Here is a 22,412-nt window from a genome sequence, read left to right on the forward strand (position 1 = left end):
CAAATGGCATTTAGAATGTCAGCACTGTTAATTTCAGTGCTGAATACTCTGATAGAAACATTCAGCTAACATTCTAACAAACTATCCAACTGACTCTCAAATACCAGAAAGCCAATGATTAACAAGAGAGCAGTATATCTAGTTTGTCACTCTGCAATGCAGTTATGCTTTGTTGATACAAATATGTGGCGTATGGAAAGAATACACAGCATACAAAATGAACCGCAAAACAAAAATCAGGGAAATTGTGCTGTTGATGGGTAATTTTCATATCTTAAGACAAGAAGCAGCATTACAAATCATTTAATCTAACCAACAAAAAGACAAAATAAATTAAATCCTCAGGTAAATTAAACTAAAATTAAATCTCACATTACAAAATTTGCACCTGATCTCTCACTTTGCCTAAGCTTCAGCTTTCAACTGTCAAACCAAACAATTTTTGATAGATGAGACAGACCTTACTTAACAGATGTATATTTTTATACAGGTAGGGGTTAGATTGTGGTCAAGGTCATCCTTAATGCTTAACTTTATTCAAGGATTGAATTCAAGCTTCTACCTTCCAGGCAGATCAACAAATATTTGTTGCAATTCTTTCCTAAATACTTCAATATTTGTCAAACATTTTCTTCAGCATGGATATCAGAACTGGCTGTAATACCCTACCAATTGCTTTGTCCATGCCAATACAATGTGCATATGAAATAATTCGATCAGATAAATACTTCCTCAATTGTTTATTCAGAGACCCCACATTCTCTTCACAACAGCTTAGAATTGGTATCCACTTGTAAATGGTTGCCATTATTTTCCTCCCTGTCACCACAGCATTCTATGACCACCTTGTAGAAGTGACTCCAGACTTCATTCCTAGTACTATGCACCTATCGAGTGGGTGAGTTCAACATACAGAACTACTGCCCCCCTTAGTTTTTAACCACTGGAAGTAACCTATATCATGCATAAACCTATGCTTCTCTCTCCAAATGACTGATGGAAGATGGCCTATATATTGGACTGTTTTGAATGAGATAATTCAAGAAACCTTTTTTTTTTCCCCTGTCACTTGAAATTAACATTTCTTACTTTTAGCTCCTTGAACATCTAGTGCCTAACTGTTGGGGAGCCTATCACTGAACACAGCACTATCTCTTTTGGCAAGATTCAATGCAGATTCAATTAAAATGCTTTTCAGAAATCGTATGTATTTTATGCTTCTCTATTCATTAGGTATTCAAAAACAATTCCTCAAAGAAACACCAATTCTGGAGTACAATTCTACAGTATATGGTAACAAGACAATACAAGAGTCTTAAAATCAGTATCCTCTGACTGAAAATCTAGTCATGCTTAGTGTTTCACAGCGAGAACACCTCCTCACCTGTCATCTCTGTATGTTTAAGTTCTTGACAGCTTCACAATTTTAGCTAAGAAATGCCACAAACTAAGGTGGACCTTTGTACTATTCTTTGTTTCATTCAGTCTGTTGTCATGATGTTTTACATAGGGAATAATGTTGCACATTCATTGCTTCAAACAGCATCTTTCCTCTGGAGGCGTAAGACCTATTCCTTCCTTTCTCTTTATTCTAAACTGTTGTCTTTAATAAAAATGCAATTGAGAGTGCTACTTCTTCAAAATAATGAAAGTTCATTTCAGGTAAAATGGCAGGCTCAGAATTAAATTGTGATTTAAGAGCTAAGACAAGGTTCTTCTATTCAAAACATAAAAACTTATTTTGTGTCGTTGTTAGTATAAATTACTGGTTATACAATCATAGTTCAATTTGTCAAGAAAGACTGATTGCTTATGTATTTCGAAAGCAGTCACATTTTTTACCGGGGTGATCTCCATCACAAATTCATTCCAAATTCAAGGGACTGCCACTAAAAGTACAATCTCATGCCCTCACACCAGCCATCCTCATCACCAGAAAACAAGTTGTCTCCAAAACCCATATGCTTTGGTATGTCATAAATGCAAGCAAAACAAAGAGCATCTTGCTGCTTGTTCAAGAAGGTGTGTTTTTCTTCTTGTATAAAGCTTCAGAACTGATAGCTAGTGGTTACCACGAGACAACTGTAATCTCTTTAGCAACTGAACATATTAAGCTTTATTTTTTTCTATATAGTTAAATCATTTCTATCAGACACTTCCTGTTTAATAGACAACCGTGTACAAACTGTAAAGTACACAGCTGAGCACTTAGCTTCTAGACAAAAAAACCAGACCAGTCACAATTTTCCTATTTTTTTTTTCCTGGAAATGTCCAAGTAGAGCCAAGAATTTCCACGTTTACATTTCTAGACTTTTCAGAACTACTATATACAACCAGGAATATCAGGTATATACACTGAGCGAGCATAGACAGATCCAATGCACTGTTCATATCTTTTTGGCCATCTCAGTCACAGAAAGCTGGAAGACTTTCTGTAGAAGACAGTAGAAGAACTTTATCTATAAAAGGTCCAGATATCAGCCCGATTATCCTTAAAGAAATACTCCCTTCAGCAGTGAAATGAGCTCTCCTGAATAGAGAGGACAATATTTTGGTACATTCTTAGTGCAACATTCCTGCAACAAAAGAAACACAACAGCAGAATTTACATCTGATTAAATACTCTTAATTTGCAATCCTCTCCACATAATACGTGTAACCACATACCTAGATTCTGTATGAGCTATATATCAAGTAAAGCATAGAAAGAAAGGTACAAGATCTAGGACTGTTGAATTAATCATGACAGTTCATTCCGCAGAGAGCTCCACTAGTGGAAAACATCAGACTCAAGAAAATCTGAGCTGAAAACAGTGGAAGGGTGGGAGATTACAGGTTAGTGATGCAGTAATACTTTTCCTGTTACTACTCCTCCCTATGCATGCATTTGCAGATGTTTGAGAAAGAATATTGGGACTAGGTGAACTCCACCTGAATGAGTTAAGTCATTCTTACCCACCTCATATGGAGATCCTAAATGATCTCAGGTTATAAAATAATGAATGCACAAAGTAGTTTTTCAGGGGAGATAAAAAGATTTCTTCTGATTACCACAATATGGCATGCAGTTAGCTGCTCTGGAAAGAGATACCAGAACCATTTTCACTCAATACAACATGGCAACAGAACAAAAATCTTTCTGTGAGATCTTCTGTCAATAGATGGATAACATGAGAGGCAACGATTAGAGTTTAATGAGTGAGAATCATCCCTTTTATAGATTAGTGCAGAGAGTGATCATGACAAGGACAGAATCCATTACCAGCCTCGAACATGTCAGGGAACTGCAACAAGCGGAGAGGGAAAAAGAAAGGTATCCAACAGAGATCACGTTTGTTTTGATAGCATTTCACACCATATCATCCCAGTTATTCTTCTTCTCCAAGTAAAGCAAAGGAGGAGAGTTTCTTGAGTTAATTCACACTGCCTGTTTTGAATTTTCAGAGAAGAAATATAAACTCAAGACCTATGAGTTACAACAAAGACCCCTTGAGTCAAAAACGAGGAATGTAATAAATCTCTTAAGACAAATGGATATTGGTCACAGAGAAACAGAATCATGCTGAATCCAAGAACTTTGTCTCATAATTAGAAAAGACAGCTCCAGCAGAGCTAACAAAGCCTTTTACCTTTCAGATTAACAATATGTCAAGTATTTTAGTTCTAAAGCTAAAAGTCCTTTAGTAATCTTACAGTTAGAAATGGTAATAATTGTTACTTCAAGGATTTATCCTTGCTCTTATTTTGCAGTGTTAGTTGAGCACAAGACACTTAAGTATATGAAAACAATCAAATCAGCATTGGTATGAATTCTCTCAGAGAAAACCTGGATCAAACCAGACAGCACCTGGAAAGCAAATTCTGAGTATTTCTTTCAGGAGTGGAAGCCACAGGATAGTTTTCCAGATGATTTGATCAACTTAGAAGTAAACAGATGTTACGGTTTTAGGGAAAGTTGACTCCTTAAGAGCCCATAAATAAATAATCCTTCAATTTCTGTCTTCACTTACAAGGGATATGGACTTTGAAGGAAAAGTGATGTGAGGCAGAAACAAATAATCAAAATAATAAGCAATGCAACATCGAACAGTCAACTCAGCAATGAGGAGGAATTCAAAATAGTGAGAGACATCTGCTGACGGAAACCAGTAGGAAGAATGACAACGTGAGATGCTCTTTCTTGACTGCTGTAAACTGGACCTATTCTGGTCCTGACAGACAGGAGGAATATTTGCATGCACCTCAACATTAATGTGCAGATAGTCTTTGATTTTACGATAGATCATACAAACAGAGTGAGATAGAGATAATTTCATTCATAAATAATTAAAAGAAGCCCTTGTTAGCTTTGTACACTTGTCCAGAGTTACCACGGTCTTATGGTTTAACCCAGCCGGCAGCTAAGCACCACACAGCCATTCACTTATCCTCCCCCCTCCCTCTCTGGGACAGGGGGAGAGAATTAAAAAGAAATGAAAACCTGTGGGTTGAGATAAAGACAGTTTATTAGGACAGGAAAGAAAGGAAAATAATAACAGTACAACTAATAGTATTACTAATAATAATGTGTACAAACAAGTGATGCACAGTGCAATTACCACCCGCTGACCGATGCCCAGCCTATCCCCGAGCAGCCGGCCCCCCCACCTTGGCCAGCCCCCCCATATTATTTGTTCATCATGACGTCAGATGGTATGGAATACTCCTATAGCCAGTTGGGGTCAGCTGTCCTGGGTCTGTCCCCTCCCAGCTCTTGCTGCACCCCCAGCCTGCCCACTTGCAGGACAGAGCGAGAAGCTGAAAAGTCCTTGGCTTAGCGTAAGCACTGCTCTGCAACAATTAAAACCTCAGTGTGTTATCAACATTATTTTCATCCTAAATCCCAAACACAGCACCATACCAGCTACTAGGAGGAAAATTAACTCTATCCTAGCCAAGACCAGGACACATGATTACAGACATGCCTCTCTTCCCTACCCCAAACAAATCTAGAGGCATGACACTCAGATTTTCGAGGAAGGAAAAAAAAAAAAAGGAAGTCCAAACAAGAAATTTCTTCCAATACAAGTACATAAAAATCTAACTTATCCTACTTTGTTATTTTCATTAGTTCTTAAAGTAGAGCTGAACATAACTATTATCTAAGAACAAGAGATATAACACACAGATCATGGAGTCATCTTTTTAAATTTATCTGTATGTACTAAGCAGTACATTGACAAGAAGGAGGATCAAAATCCTTGGGAAAAATGTTGAAAAACACACAAATGATGGAACCAATGGCTACAAGGAAAAATACCTAGATAATCACAAAAGTGTATGACACTAAGCAATAGGTATGATAAATAAAAACATACAAAGGAAAAACATAAGAAGAAAAATGTAGACGCAATTGGAGATACAACATGAAGAAACAGAATGGAAGAAAAATACTACATTCTAACATTAAAGGGAAGGGAAATGTAATATAATGCAGGAAGTGAATGGTGACAGTTTGAAATCTGACTTTGAACAGACCTAGAGAAAAATTTTTTGGCAGAAAATACATCAGTAGCTTTCCCCAAGGCAGCAACAAACATTCCAAGACGGAGTTTGCTCTCAATACTGAGCAGGCATCAGATGTCCATCACATACATGAATATTTAATTTCTAAGAAAGCAAAAAAGCTAAGAAAATAAGAATTAAGAAGAATCAAGGAAGTGATCTAGACAGACGGAAGAAAAATTAGAACACAGAAAGGAAATAAGTAGACATTTTGGTTAAGCAGAATAAGAATGCAGTCACAGGCAGCAAAAAACATAACTCCATGTGTGATGACTTGCAACTGTAGCGGGTGACTCTGTTTCATAAAAGCTCAGAGACTCCAACAGACAAGCAGAATTCTATCTTAAAAAAAAAAGGCAGGAAAAATATAACAAGCGACTAACAGGAAAATTAAGGGTTATTCCTAGAAATGTTAAAAAAACTGAAAAATCTCTATCAGAGAGGTTTTAAGAAACTGACCTACTATTATGCCATTTCTTTATTTACAGGTTTTATAGACAAATATCCAAAAATAACATCAATACCAAACTGCTCCACTGAGAGAATTACATAGAAAGGGATAACAAGAACAAAGAAAGATAGCCAATGAAAACAATCTGAATAATGAAAAAATAAATACTTTTCTGATCTAAAGCCATATAAAGCTAATGCTAGAAGCAACAGATATTACAGGATAACTGCATTCCCTACCACACGTGGGAAATAATTTATTTCATATATATAAAGAAATTTCAAGGAGAAATGATAGGTCAGGATGACTAACAGAACACAAAGAAGACTACAGGCCAAGACAGCAAATTTGTTAAAAGATCTAAATAGTATCCAGAGAACAAAGTAACCTGAACTTTGAAATGCCATTTTGCATCACAGAAACATATTTAATTCAAGCACCCTACATACTTCCTGTCCCAATTAAATCAAGATAATTTAGTTACCACAGGAATAATCTACTGATATGACTACTCCTTAATTTGCTTGTTAAAATTAAGCATTCAAGAACTGAGGCCAGGCAAGAGTGCACAGCAAGTAAAAGATAACTCAGATAAAAAAGAAAGTATATACATTTTATTCTGACTTCCTTGGGATTCTTCACTACAAAAATGTTGTTCTTTGCTCTCTGTTTTGTATGGTGCTATTAAAAATAAGGCAGATATTCTAGTCCTGTCAAACACGTAGCATTATGTGGGTCACTGTTAAGCCATCCCTCTCTGGAAGAGGGACAGACATGTTACTACTGAGCAATACTCTTACTGGTCTAAATTTCCCCATTCCCATAAAATTCAAAAACAAAACAAAACAAAAACCATACAAACAGGAGAAACTCTGAAACTCTAAGTGAACTTTTTTTTTTTTTTTTAAGACAAGATGCTTAAGAAATTAAAACATTTATACAACAGCTTTAACAGGAGAAAAAGGTGACTAAACAGACTAAGTCAAGGAAAGGACAGGGATACACCAAGCATGAAAGAAGCTAAGCTGAAAGGTAAGGAAGAGATTGTAAATTGTTCATTTCCATTTTGGATCCACTCTGGAAAAGGTCTTTGTGAAAAATACTAGGTATAATCTAGCTGACAACACCTATGACAGTGGACATTCTGGGAGATATCAAGCTGGGAAGACCATAAAGAATATTTCCTTTAATTTAGACAGTAGTTATCAGAAGCCCAAAACTGAATCACAAGTTTAATTTCCTTTAAGCGGATTTTTTTTTAAAGCCTAAACCTTTACATTTAAACATTTTGCACACTCGTTTTGTCATTCACTATTAAGGAAACATTGAGGTGAGTATTTATCTACTGCACCTATACACAATAGGTACTATCATCATACACAAGACAATTAATTTACAATTAATACAATAGTTACAATATTTAATATTAAGACATTGTTGGAATCTTAACTATTGGTTTGCAAAATCAAGGATGGATTACAGTCATTGAACTTTTGTCTACTTATAGCATGATTAAGTGAAAAATATATTTAAACGTTCTTTTATACAAGAAATTGAAATTAATATGCTGATTAGACTGAAATTAAAAAACAAAAACAAAACAATTTCCCTGTATAGCATTTATAGAGTATGTTCATTATGTTTTAAAATACAATGCATAAAAGTTTTAAGGATAAAAACTGTTTATAGTCCTCATACTGCTGCAACAATAATTTGCACACCTTTCCATCAGTTTGTAAGTAAAATTGAAGATTTTAATCCATTTTTTTTTTTTGCCCAGAGAAGTTCTGGATGCCCCATCCCTGGCAGCATTCAAGAACAGGTTGCATGGGGCTTTGGGCTACCTGGTCTAATGGGAGGTGTCCCTGCTTATGGCAGGGGGGTTGGAACTGGATGGGCTTTAAGGTTGCTCCCAACCAAATCATCCTACGAGCTCAGGATTTTTCAGGTTTGAATATCCATAGTCCAATATCCTTATCAGCTCAAACAGCTGAACCTGAAATAAATAATCCTCCAATCTTCGTGCGTGTGTTATATGAAGGGTCTTTAAAAATATTTAGAGTTTGCTCACCATTCTAATCAATAAAAAATTTAGGGGAGGAATTATTTCCACTACAGTGGTGCACAAGCTGGTTGCCTGTCTCTTAGCAAGGGCAGCTGCAAGACACACACACAGATAGCTAATTAGATAAATGTAATTAGAAAGATATTGGAAATGCAAATGAAAATAAATCAACAGCCCAAGACTTGAGACAACTGTAAAACAGATCATAGCATTAACTGAACATTGTGACTTTTGAAGATTTTTTTCATCTAATCACTTCAGAATCAGTTTGCAGAAATTCTCAGAAAACTCAAAACATATTTGAAATTTTAAACAGTCTAGCACGTACCTTCTAACAACGTAACTTCTGAGCTTTTTCTTTTGTTTAAGAGGGGGTGCACTGAGCATCTGCCTGAGAATTTTTGTATAATACTAACTCATGGCTATCCACCCTCCAACCATAGTTTTTGGGCCATCACTACAGTAGATTAATTCCCAAAAATATGCAAAGTGCAGCAATCTTTTCTAAGCTGTTTATAACACAGCTTACAGGTCAGAAGGACTTTTGCTGTTGCTTACAAGTGCTCACGTGCCTGCCTTTTGACTTCTGGAGGCACAGCATACACAGCAGTTATCTGTACTGACACAAGACATGAGATCTATCCCCAAGTTGAAAATAATGGAAACAAGGAAAAATACAGGTAATACGAAATTGGAAGAAAGCACACAAACCTTTCTGCTCATCTTATTTCTATTCTCATAAGAGCCTGGGTAAACATAACATCCTCTTGTGAATATAAATAAACAAAAACTACTGTTATTCATTTAAATATAATACTGGAGTGTAGCAACATTTCTACCTGCAGAAGATGTCTCTAAAAATCTACACCTGCTGGGGAATTAAAGAAACAAATTATTCCTGGTTTTGAATTACATCAACCTTTTGAAGAACACTGAGACATGCTATTATTATGTTTGCATTCTAAATACGATACATAGTAACACCACTATTAATCTAAGCGTGCAAAATTATTTACAGAAAAATTAAACTCTCATAATTAGAAAACATGATGGCAGAGATGAGTTTGAGTATTATTATACCTTCACTTTCCAAAATTCTGCTCACAAATATCTGGAAATCAGGTAAACACTGCAGCAACTGCAACAACAAAGGTCTGCCTTAACCTAGAACAAGTGTGGTATGCTTTCCACTGATATTAGTGTATGTAAAGAAGGGGAAAAGCATTCTATGTTGACATTTATGCATACGTTACAGTTGTCCATCACTAATTTTAAAATAATAACCACAACTAAAAGCTCTCATCTTACAGCTTCACGCTAATACAACAGTTCTAATCTTGAAATGTGTTGTATACTCTATAACATTACGATGTATTAAGAGCATCAGCTAAGGAACTGTTCCAAAAATCATGTGATGAAAAAAACATATTCTTTTATTTTGCACTGAGTGAATTCCACATGACCAAATCACAATTGTAACTCTGTTACTGAGACAACTTGAAGGTCTTGACCTCAGTATGAATGCCCTGATCATTAAAAAAGACCTAACATCTTAGATGCTATGGAACAACATAAGTTGCAACTAGATGCTTCTGTATAGTCTAACTCCTGTAGGAAATGAAATACTTCTTTTAAGTTACTTTTTTCTTTCTTCTCTGCTATGAACAGCAGAATATTTATAGTCATGAAGCCTGGATGCTATTCCTAGCTCTGAGAAATAACAGTGGGCAGAAAGGCAAATCAGTTTGGTCACTTTGAAAGGCAGTATGAAATAGTGGTAAGATTTGCACAGACAATCAGTCTTCAGTCCTACATCAGCATTTTAATTTTTTTTTTTAATTTGGAAAATATACAGCTTCCTACTTTCCCAAGCATAGTTTTAATTTTCTTGTTTACAACTCTGGCAGCAGTCCTCTAGACAAGACAGATAGCTGGTGGGAAAAAAAAAAAAAAAACAACACAGCATTTCCCTCCTCTTTCCTCCACATGCTTATCAGGAAGATATCAGTATTTGACCTATGGCAGATACGTAATCAAAATTCAATGAGTTTATCCTTTGCACATGAATTCTCCATTATGGTGAAAAAAAGCTGTAATCTACTTCATATAATTGACTCCATATAAGTCACTTTGGTTAACGAAGAGATTATATACTATAATTCTATGTAGCCCAAAGAGATTCCATTAAGGAGCTTAGACCATATGCAAATAATGCTATAAAACATAGTAAGCACTATGGCTAGAGTTGGGTAGGAATAAAAAAGATCCACAAACGTTTTTGCATCAATACATTTTCAAGAAAGTATGAAAGATTCTGATATTGTCAAAGTTTACATTCTGCACATTATTTTTTTCCACTTCAAACAGATGAGCAAGAAAAACAAACATGTTAAAACTGTACAAAGCTATAGCTGATATGTAAGCAAGATGTCTCAAAAATTTTATTTAATCATCCTGTGATTTCAGTTTTAAATGCATTAAACTTAACCGTACAAAAGCTTACCTCAGAAGGCAGGTGGGGAAAAGTGTGTAACTATAACATCTGTTTGGCTTGCTGAATATACACAGTGAAGAGTTTTAAGTGGCATGAAGAAAAAAAGCTCAGAACTCTTATTTTCTCTCTTTTTCATACATGTAATCTACATTAATTTAACCCAGGTCCTTGTGGCATTAATGGAAAGCCTATAATCTTCAGAGAGATGTAAGGATAGAGGACAGAACACTGTCATAAATCTTCCTCTATTAAAAGAATTCCAGAATATAACTAACGATCTACCAGCAGGTCCTCGGCATCCTGCAAACCTGTTATAGAGAAGTTCAAAATTTCCCTCTATTTATCACTTCACATACACATTTCTTCATAATCAAGCGCTATACAGAAGCAATGCCAAAAATCACTTATTCTTTAGACTGCTGTTTTAAGCAGTTCAAAGCAACTGCTATTACAGCATGTACATAGTATTGCACATTCACTAATAGAGCAGCCAACAATCTGGATGTATTCTTGTTCCTTACACTTGGAAGATACTTATTAAAATGGCACAACAGAAAAGTTCTCTGATAAAAGAGTCAAAGACAATGAACAGTATTATATGGGGAAAAAATCTTCAGGCTTTCCAATCTGCTACTGTTGTAGAAATCACAGATCTCTCCAGGACAGAAGGGGAAGTTGTATTTATTTGACCACATGTTCCCCTGAATGTACAAGTCCAAATATATGAAATTTCATGCAAGCAGGGGAAATTATAACATGCAGACTAAGACTTCATAAAAATTTCCTCAAAAGTTTGGATTCATGTTCAGACTGATTTTTCTTTCCCTTCTTCCATCATACAGAAGACAACCCTCTTTTTTTTCTTTTGGTAAAACCTTTCCATAAAAAAATCCCACAAGCAATTAAGACAAAGTTAGAAATAGTAGGCAGTAAAGAAAGTTTTGAAAGCATCAAAATTAATAAAGTGTAATCTCCACTTTAAAAAAAAAATGGGCAATTTGTATATTGTATCCATTATCTCTGTGTTAATACATATTTCAGAGTAGTATGCCTCCTAATACCTTTTTTCAAACTACTTTTGATCATGACTAATGTTCTCATTGTGAGAAAAATCATCTATCCTCACTTACATTATTTCAGTGTCATTTTATTACTAATACTCATACATTCTTCACTACCTCTGACATTTATTCTCTGTAGTTTTATTCTATTGTGTCATCCTTTTATTGGTCACTTTATTGTCAGAGCCTCTTAGCAACTTCCATCTCTCATGAGGAAAACAATAAAAATACAACAGAGCCACTGGATTTAGCATTCTTCTTCTCTGTGACTATTACTTCCACATTTTCTAACAACAAAAGCTTATACTAAACTTTCTATTCTGTCAGCCATCTGGATGAAGTTCTTGCTTACCTGCAATTACCCATGCACTAACAGAGATCAGTACGAAGCATTCCTGGAGCAGGAGTTCTTCTCATTCGAATGCCACCTTCGCTGGTAAGTCATTCATTACAAGACAAAGAACATCAAACATCGCATGGTGTTAATACTAACGAATGGCCTCTGAGGTTCAACAGGAGGTAGACAATCACCTGTGACAGATAAAGCCCCTAGTCCTTTCAACATAAAATAATTACTTAGTAGTTCCAAAGCTATTTCTGAGCAGTTTAAGGAAAGACTATGCATAGATATCATCACATAATTTAGAAGTTAAAAAAAAAAGTGCCATTGATAAGATTAAAGCAGAAGTTTGTTGAGGAATGTCAAATCAAGACTGTACAAAGTGGTCATGATACTTTAACAGAAAACCTTACACTTTAAATATGTTAGGAAACAGCAGCATGAACATATGAAGTCTAAATTTTTACCTCCTGCAAAGAATTTCTAAAATTTAACTGAAATCAAATTTTTAAAGGCCTATTTATGTTATTCTTATAAAAAGCGAGTATAGATCTAACCAGTTGAAAGTGTCTCTGTTTATAAGCTCATTTTAAAAACAAATTGTAGTAACTCATTGTAGGCTCAGGATTTACTGTATGGACTTCAGTAAAAATGCGTTTCCTAAAGAACTTTTTTACTATCAAACAGTTCATTAAATTTAGGAAAAGTTCTATTTTGACTTCCTGGGAGAAGTGCAGACTTCAAATTACTTTGGAAAACAAAGCTGCTGTATCAGCTAATGAACTGGTAATTTCCTCTCTCAGCCAAGTGAGCACAAGTTCTGCATCAGAGCACAATGCATTCGCTGCTCAAAAAAAATAATGCTATAACCGAACAACTTCAGCTAGATTTTTGAGCCACTTAAGATACATGCCAGTAAACTAGTGTATTAATACAATTGTAATTATATTACTTGAACATGATGGGACAAGAAAAATGCAATTAAAGATAAAAGTTGTACAAGCACGAAACTGTATTTCATCAGAGTATGCAACATATACTTGGTACTTCCAATCTCTCCAATTCGCCTCACTTGAAAAATCTTGTAAAATGAACACTAAGATACCAGCATGTTTTTTTTTTTTTTTTTTAAATGAAGATGCTGAGGTCCGAAATATCAAAATCTTATGTGGGTGGAACCATACTCTCCTCTACCACGGATGACAATAAAGGTTGCTAAATCTCCAATAAAAATATCTAAACTAAAAATTTCAGTTGTGATGAATTCAGGTCTCATTGTTTTTCAGTGTAGCCCAATTGCTAACGTTTTATACAACATCCGGCACTAAAAGAAACTTATCAGCTTTTATCTCCCCTCACCCCATATTGTATTCAATTAAAAACAGAGTCAAATATCACCATATTTGACTACCTATAAACTCAGTCAAACACCACTGCAACTTCATGCTATACTTTACCTCACCTGGTATATAGTACTTAGTTTAAGCCACACAGAAGCTGTTAACTAGAGGACTGTGACCTACAGCAACCACGCGGTGAGAACAAAGCTAGCAATTCGAGGTCTGAAGAAGCTTCTCCTGGTTCTCTTGGGTACTTACAGTGCAAATGTTGTGTATTCTCCTTCTCCTCCACAAACCTGTAATATACAAACAAACCTAGAACAGTTTTAAAAAAAAAGTGCTGATTAGAGCACCTTTGTGTTACCTGCAAGACCCCCATTACATCTAGATGTTTGGGGGCTGACACTTTGGGCACAGTGCCCTCTAAACTTCCTTCCTTCAGCCACCCCCACTGATCAAGGAAGTTAAAATTGAAAATGTGACAGCAGCTTCGATGGAGAAAGTCAGTGTGTAGGGGTTATACTGAAGAACTCTCACTACTCAAAAGTAACCTTGATTTCTTCCACTGCCCTCTGTGTGTTCCCCAACTAAGAAGTTTGGCAGGCAGCACTCATCTCCAGATGGTGGACAAGTAAACCTACTTGAACAGATTGTATTGCAATATTTTACATTAAACAGTTATTGGATTAAATGTATAAATAGTTCTGGGAACTCGGGACATCCCTCTTCTGAATGATCATCATTCAGCTACAAAATTACCTTCCCTCTTGTTGTTCCTTTCCAACCCAGTGAATGCTTCAACCTTTTCTGAAGCTCTGTGCCTGCGCAAGAGGACAGCTGGACTAGATCTGTATTAGCAAGTAGTGCAATGCTGAAGAACGGATTTGCAGAACAAAATAGCTGGTGTTGCAATCCTAATAGCCACACCCTGCACATTTTGAGAATTTTACTTCAAAATAATTCTCAACCAGTTCCAAGGACGGAATACCAATTAGCACCTGGAGTGCATTACCTGCACTTCGATTTCATTTCAGTAACAGAATCCAGTTTGCACACTCAGAGCCCATTCCAAAATGCAAACAATGCATTGCAGGTATAAGACAGCTGGTTCACTTCAGAGCCTGCTCATAAAATTAATAACACAGACCACCTTAAAGAGGATCCAGGCGCCCAGAACAGCAGACAGCAAAGCATTTAGGGCACTTTATGTGAACCAGGATAATCGTTTGATTTCTGGGAAATGGTATCAACTGCTCTCACTATTTCAATTTCCCAGAAGTGCTCTAACCATAAGGCTACTATATAAAGGGACAAGATGTCACATTCCGCTGACAAATCAAATCCTATCGGTGAATGTTACACAAGTTCACAGCAAACAATGACAAGTTTAAGAATGCCAAGTTTCTGTGCAAAGAATGGGCTGAAATACACGCTACCAAATCAGACAAGGATTGTCCTCCACACGCGCAAAAGCAGAACTGCACGTGCCTATTACCCTTGAACTAATTTAGTTATGCTAGCAACCTGCAGGACAAATATGCAGTTACACAAGAACATTGTAGATGAAAGTTTTGGTTTCTCCATGGATTCTCCATGAAGTTTGGTTTAAGTACTTTGATCATGTATAGGACCTGGGCAAATGATCAGCTATAGCCAAAACCAAAGAAGCATAAAGGAAATGAAAAGCAATGATAGTATCTGGAGCCTCTCCAGCGGATATTAATAATGTTTTATCTTAGTTTCTAAACAAATTGCCACTAAAGAAGTTAGTGCTTCCATTTAAATCACTGTCACATTCTCAGTAAGTGAACCCATCTGCTGTGGACAGCAGAGAGGCATAATAGTCTCACATTTTCATCTTGGATTAGGTTTTCTAGGACTGCCATCATCCTTGAAATTCCAATGCAATTCCTGCCACTCACTTTCCACTAGGCCGGAAGATTTCAAGAAATCAGGCATGGAACTAAAAGATTAAAAAACTTCCAGTGAAATGCATTAAAGCTGAACCATCGCGTGGTTACCAAGAGTACAAACCGTGACTAAAGTGTGATGCAAAAATAATGTAGTTCAAACAATTTAGCAGTAGCCTCCTCTATCCTCTAGCAGATTTCAGTATTTCAATATGTTTTAAGAACTCTCACTTCTGAATATGTTTGATCACTTTACCCGGCTTCTCGTAAATCTCAGTATTTAAACCTGGTAAACATTATTTACCATTTGCTAAGGCAAATTACCAAACGCTGTCATCTGGATTTGGTGAGAACATTTGCTTCTAAACTGTAATAAAAGGACAGATCTAAGCAGCATGACCAAGATGTTTGTGCTTAGTCAAAACAGTCTTTGATTGGATGATCAAAACTTGTCTCTTTGGAATTGCATACATCTTACTGTGGGCTTCTTAATATATTTACATGCAATTTTTGGCTTGTCATATTTCACAGGCATTTTGCCTCAAAATCAGATCAGCTACCCATAAAAAAGCTGATCTGATCCAACACTCCAACCTGATCAGGCCACCTGTTAAGCAGGTCACATTGCAGCATAAGGTAAGTTAGAAGAATCTAGGACTTGTTAAGAGAACTTGAAGGAGGAATCTGTCTCTTAATGACATTTTACATGCCATTAACAGCAACTCCATGTAAGACATATGGCTGGCAGCTGATAAGAAGAAATCTTATCAACTTCAGCCATCCATCACCACGAAGACTGATCCACCTTCAAGTGATTTTTGCACTACGCTACAGCTAGATTCATACATAACCTGAAAACCTCCTTTCAGTGTTACAGCAACATTACAGCTTGAAGGAAATCTAAAGCTTTTTTTTTAAAAAAAAAAAATAGGTCAGAAAAGTACAAACATAAGAGAAAAATTTTTAGCTCTTCATGTTTTTGTATTAAAGGAAGAATTTTCAGTGCTCTCTGGACCTCTGAACATCTCCTACACTATTCCAGATGTTGCACTGAACTCAACTCTATGGCCCCATTATGAAGATGGATAAAGCAGGTAGCATGAGCGTTACCTTTTCTAAGCACCTAATCTCAGGCATACTCAGAAAAAAATCTAATCGATACCCAGAACCATCTCACTAAAAGGAGTCAAAGATTTAAAGAGATGCTTGAAAGCAAAACACATTTATTGCTGTGTGCATTTGTGTACCTTCCTAAATTCAAGAGTGTTTGGCCAAGTGAGGAGATACAGATTCAGCCTGATCTTCATTAACCTGAAAGCATTCAAGTCTCACATCTCAGAAGAAATCCCTGAAATATCTTACAAATCACAATCAATATATGTACTTTCACCACTTCATACAACCTGAACAGAAACCAAGGTAGATACAACCTTAACCATAATTATGTCACTGCATGGAGAAGAAAAATCACAGTACTCTAACGTAATGATTACATTCACGTTACTTCTTTATTGATATTATTTTTAAGGACTATGTACATAGTCTTCACTGAATAATTAGTGTACAGTCATTGCTACTATCACCTCCTCCTGTAGCTGAAGACTTTGCAACACTTCACCAGGACATAACCAGTGCTAACGATACCAAATTCAGGACAACACAGCCTTAACAGTTCTGAGTTCAATATCCAAACTCCAGAGAAGGCCAAGATTTCAGAAACACCTTCCTGCTTAGCATTTCTTATTCCCTAGTTCAAGATCAATGATTATACAGTGTGCAGGTACTACACACTGATGTGTCCTACTCCTTCTTTTACTAAGCTTCTCTACAATTGCCTCACTTAATTGTAGTTTGAATTTCTCTCTTTAGAGAGCCACCTAAACACATGCCAGTACAGTTAACTTATTTCTTCGCTTTATCTAGCCCAACATCTTCCAGGGTACCTAGAAAAGTATATGCCACCTTCAGTTAAAATAGATTTCTAGATGTATTCAAATACCTTCTTTATACTACTAGATAACCTTGATAAAGCAGAGCATAGAAAGGCACCGTACTTAAAAGCACATTAATCTCCCTTGCAGAATCTGAGTCTTCAGTTATGTCTATTACAGAAAGATAAAGACTCACCTAAGATATTGTAAACAGGTTTAAAAGTAAAAATGAATTCATGTTTTTAGTAATATCAGTACCTCAGTGGATTTACTAGTCACGGGTTCAACTTAACTTAGATTTCATTCTAGTTTACTACTAAAGATAGAGGAAGGTAATACAGAGTTGGTGCTGCGAGAAGGAAAAAGAACAAAAATGTTTTAAGTAGTAATTTGCACCACTGGAGTCAACAATAAAGACAAAGAATCTACAATTATCAAGACAAGTTTAAGTAGCAGTGACCAAAAAAATACTTCTCGTACTGTTAAAATAATCATATTTTTCAGCACAGCGAAGAAAAACACAGTCATATAAAAGTAATAATACTTTTATACTTTCACTTTTACACTTATAAATGAACAGGCACTTAGAGGACAGTGCAGTTCTGAATTAAAGTCTCAACTTTATGAATGTACCTCTGCCACTAACAAGCTCTAAGAGAGAAAATGTGTTGAAAACCTAAATGTGTAGAACCTGATAATATGCAGTATTAAGGGAATTAGCTAGTTAATTAGCTGAACTGTCAATTATTTCATAAGTCATGAAAACAGGCTAAGTATCAAAAGACTTCATAAAACCATCAAGTTCACAAAAATTAACCTTATGCTTGAGGGACTTTCACCATATTATTTATACTTCTGTTACAGTAGCTCAAAAATCTTTGAAGAGACATTTACAATAACTCAGGAATGAAGACATGCATACCAAGATCTAGAAAAGTTAAACAGAAATGGAAATACTCTAGATTAAGGACTAGAACCTGTCTTAGCTGGCCTCTGTATGGCAACTGGATGAGGAAAGTAACTGAAGGTTCTAATTTTGTAATAGTACAACAGATAGTGATGGTGATAGGAAATTACCGAAACAAAAATCTAAACCTAAAACCAAAGTAGAAAATAGCTTTTAGACTTAAAGCAGTGGATGTTACAGGCTATATCCTTGAAGCACTCTACAAACTCAAGATGTCACTGCACAAAGGCACTGCACAACTGTAGTTACCACTTGTGTTATGAACTTAATATATGAATGTTTTATGTAATACAGCCAAACTTTGCTAAGCTTAATGTCCAATTTTTATTAAATTCAGAAACAAATTGCTTTGGATTCCACAGAAAAGAGCAAGAAAAAATAATGGAATTGCATAATTAGTATAAGAACTGCAACTGCTTAAGCAGAATATGGAGAATTGAGGATATTCTATAGTGAATTATCAGATTAAAATAAAATCTTACTAGTAAATCCTATTAGATGGTAAAACAGTCACCCCCTAGAAACGACAGAAGTCCTGCCACTTCAGCAATCACAAAGAGCATCGCCATGAAGAAGCCTGCACTGCCACGGGTACAGATCTTTTTCATCTCAAACCAAAATGTTGCAAATTATTTTAAAATTCTTTTGTAAAACAAGCAATCCACTCAATGAAAGTATAAGTTTGCTTATCTTTCTCTGAATGCAAAGAACTTTCTACATTGTAATAATAGCATAGAAAATATAAGTCTACCTGAAATACAGCATGTACGATCACTATAGGAATATCTTTCAATTTATTTCATGGCAATCATTCATTATATAAATTTTTGAAGAAAAATAGTTATTAAATTCTATATATCTATCAAATATTAAAGAAGGCACTATAATGCCTATGTATATTATATCTAACAGCATTATATGAAAAGACAATACTTTTTATTTGTAAAAATTTTTACATTGTAAAAATGTATTTTATATTTATATCTTTATATATTTATTTATATATTTATAGTTATATAAATATATATTTATAATATAAATTATAATTATTATAATTAAAATATAATTATAATATATATATTATATTTACATTGTAAAAATGTATTTATTTTTATATCTGCTCACTTTCAGATTTATTAAATCAAGAGGAAGAGGCCTAAATCATACCAGATAAAGTTGTTTTTTAGTTCTGATCACTAACTTAGCCAATAAAATGTGACCTTCAATACACTTTCAGAAATGAAAGTAAATCTGAAGATCCAAAATAATAATGCACAAAAAAAAAAAAACAACACCATGCTTCCCCCCTCTAATTATACTGACTGATTTATCCCGAGTATCTGCTTGATTTCTAAGTGCTAACTGTATTTTCCATGTGGCTGCACAGGATGTGCTGTATAAACGGTTATAGAACAAAACAGGGAAAAAGATCAATTAAGCCACTGATCTGTCTTATGACAGCAAGGATGCCAAATGGAAACAACTGGGCAGAAAAAAGTTTCAGTAATCCAATCACAAAAACACGATCAGGCTGTTGTAAGCATCCCTTATTTCACTTCTTGTATGCAATCACAGAAGACATTAAGTTTCTCTATGCACATTTGTTAAGATTAGAACTGCTAGTTAATTTTGTCCATTTTCTCCAAAACCTCAGTTAATTAGGAACAGAAATTGAAGGGATGCAGAGGTTTTTGTAGCTTGAAAAAAAATCAGCGGAAAACAAAGAATTCTTGCAAACACTCCCACCCCCCTCCTTTTCCTTTTAGGACAGATTCAAGAAATAACATTTAGAATTGTATTCAAAGAATTTTACAGTTTCAGGTAGTACTTATTGCTTTTATTTCACTTCAAAACCAGGACAGTTATTTTAATGTTTGAAGTATTAATTGTAAAAGCTTCTCTCCCTACTGCAAAAAAAGATAAAATACCAAATTAATATAGAGACCTTCCACTTTAAATACAGCTTTAAGATTACTTGAAGCCCAATCTATAACCCGGACTGCATTTCCCTTCAAAGATTCAACCTTTGCCAGATCTTAATTTTTAATAAAGTTTTTAAAGAGGAGCCTGTGACTTGGTATAAATGCCAAACATTTTCCTGCATGCTGTTTCAAAAGCAAAAACATGCAGCATTCCACAGTCTGGAGACCAAACGTAACATTTTAATGATTAGAATACCAAGAAGTCTTTTATATTCAAGTTTAATGTTAAATAAAATTTCAAGAGAGAGAGATGAAACATGAGTTTTAATTATTACTATTTTGTTTTTTTAAAAAATAAAAGTATCAGAGGTCAAGAATCCATCCTTTATACCACACATGCTATTGAACATGCTAAATACTTCTAATTCTTCGTACATCTTTTTTCTGTTTTCATCCAACACCGACTGTTCAGTGTTGAAGTAACAGAGTGTCCAAGGCAGCATCACTATTACTTCAGAAGAAAACTATTCTTCTAATGTTTGCTTTCTCCACTGGCTCTACTACATGTTTCTCATCATTTCTTTCTTTAAATTAAACAGGCAAGCAGAATGCCGATCAGAAGAAATTAACGCTACGCTGAGAACAGCATTAGAAGACAGAGGAAGTAATTAAGTATTGCCTTTCCACGTTGGAGCAATGGCAACCAAAGGCAGCAGGTTTTGCTGCATGTTGGGCAGGCCCTGCAAGGGTGACTTTCACTACTTTTACAACAAAAGACAATCACAATAAATTAGACTAAGAAAGGAATTTTCAAACAGATGTAATATCCTGGCTGCAGTGGAAGGAACGCACTAATAATCATCACGAACCTGGAATAACCGAGATGGGCTCACTACGCAAATCCAAAGGAAAATAAGAACACACAGCAAAGCAGCAAGAGGATCCTGCCAATCTATCCCAGTTAATTTCACACAGAACAAAGTATGCTCAGGACTGAAGACTGACTCAGGAAAATGATCACATTTAGAACTTATAGCCTTAAAGAAAAGACACTGTTGCTTCTGTTTATAAAAAAAACATAATAATCCCAAAAGAACTGTCAAATGCTACCTTTAGTTCCTGTCTAAATGGAGAAGACTATCAAAGAATTATCTGTTCTTTATGGTCATCATGAGGACAAGAAATAACCGACTGAAAAACAGGGACAATACACGCAGAAGTTTTGATTAGAACTTCACAAAAAAATGGATCTTTATAACAGTAAGATGCTGTAATAGGCTACCTAAGTTCTAGAATCACAACTGAAGACTTCTGAGGGCACATAAGGTAAGATGTTTGTTAGAAACAATGTAAGTGTAGCTGAGTTTTGGAATAAAGGATGAGGCAGTCTGTCCTTCCAAAGTATTTTCTACAATTTCTCACAACTGTCATAATTTGTATATACACTTGGGGAAGGGGTGAGGGCAGTAAGAAGGAAAAAGTAGGGAATAATGATAAGTATACCTGTCTTTAAACACTTCAAAAATACTCAGGCAAAGGAAACCATTACAAAAGCTTACAGTACGGAAGAGTGATTATAACATCATTACACCTCAACAGCATCTTTTTCAGTAGACTTTAGCTTAACAAAATACTTAACCCAAATAAAGCTGATATACTATAAAAAGACAGCTTCCCCGTGTCTGAATTAGCAGTAACGACAAACTTACCTACAGAAAAACAACTACTCCAATTGCATATCAGTGGTTTAATTAAGCTTCTGAATTATCCATCTGAAAGCTCAAAAATAAGCATTTTGTATACAGAGTAAAGTTTGTAATATTGCAAACCCAATATCTTACTTTTATGTGCTTCAGTCCAAAAAGAACGTATCCATTTGGACATAAAACAATGAATGATATTAAAGCAACATGAAATGTAAATTACCCGCGCAAATTTATAATAAAAAGCCAAGTGGTATATTTCAAGTTGTAATAGTCTCGTTCTGATTTTCTGATTTCTTTTGGTTTTTAATAGTTACACAAATTTTAAGTAGGTAAAAGACACATAAAGAAAATAAAAGGATTGGAAAGAATATGCCTTAGTGAAAAATGCTTATATTAAAATACAATTATATTACTTCAGATACTGTGAAAACAGTTATTTTCTCAAGTTACAAATACAGTTGCCAAAAGAAAAATCACTTCTTCAGTCGCTGCTATTTCCACAATCAGAAACATTTTTTTTTTTTTGCTTCGCTTTACTTAAAGGTACTGCTCAGCACCAGAATTAAAATTGTAGAGCTAGTTAAATTTATAAAGACTGCTTTTAGGTGTGAGACTGGTGAGAAAGATACAATGTTGGTCTTCATCTAAGTTCCAAGTTAAAATATTTTATCTCTGGGCAT

At 35.2% G+C, this 22,412-nt stretch overlaps 1 protein-coding gene and 1 long non-coding RNA gene across 5 annotated transcripts in view; one reads left to right on the plus strand and one right to left on the minus strand.

The window, feature by feature from the left end:
- TUSC3 (tumor suppressor candidate 3) overlaps positions 1–22,412 on the minus strand; it is a 124,231-nt gene that overhangs the window by 98,600 nt on the left and 3,219 nt on the right. The window lies entirely within an intron of this gene.
- Positions 4,718–20,761, plus strand: LOC125180324 (uncharacterized). Of its 2 annotated transcripts, none has more exons than XR_007158740.2 (4): positions 4,718–4,819; positions 6,943–7,028; positions 11,944–12,052; positions 20,626–20,761. It is a non-coding gene; the product is annotated as an uncharacterized lncRNA (long non-coding RNA). The 2 variants fall into 2 exon arrangements; XR_007158739.2 differs by lacking the exon at positions 20,626–20,761 and adding an exon at positions 13,095–13,182.

Source organism: Anser cygnoides, chromosome 4, assembly GCF_040182565.1.
Source record: "Anser cygnoides isolate HZ-2024a breed goose chromosome 4, Taihu_goose_T2T_genome, whole genome shotgun sequence".
NCBI classification, from domain to species: domain Eukaryota; kingdom Metazoa; phylum Chordata; class Aves; order Anseriformes; family Anatidae; genus Anser; species Anser cygnoides.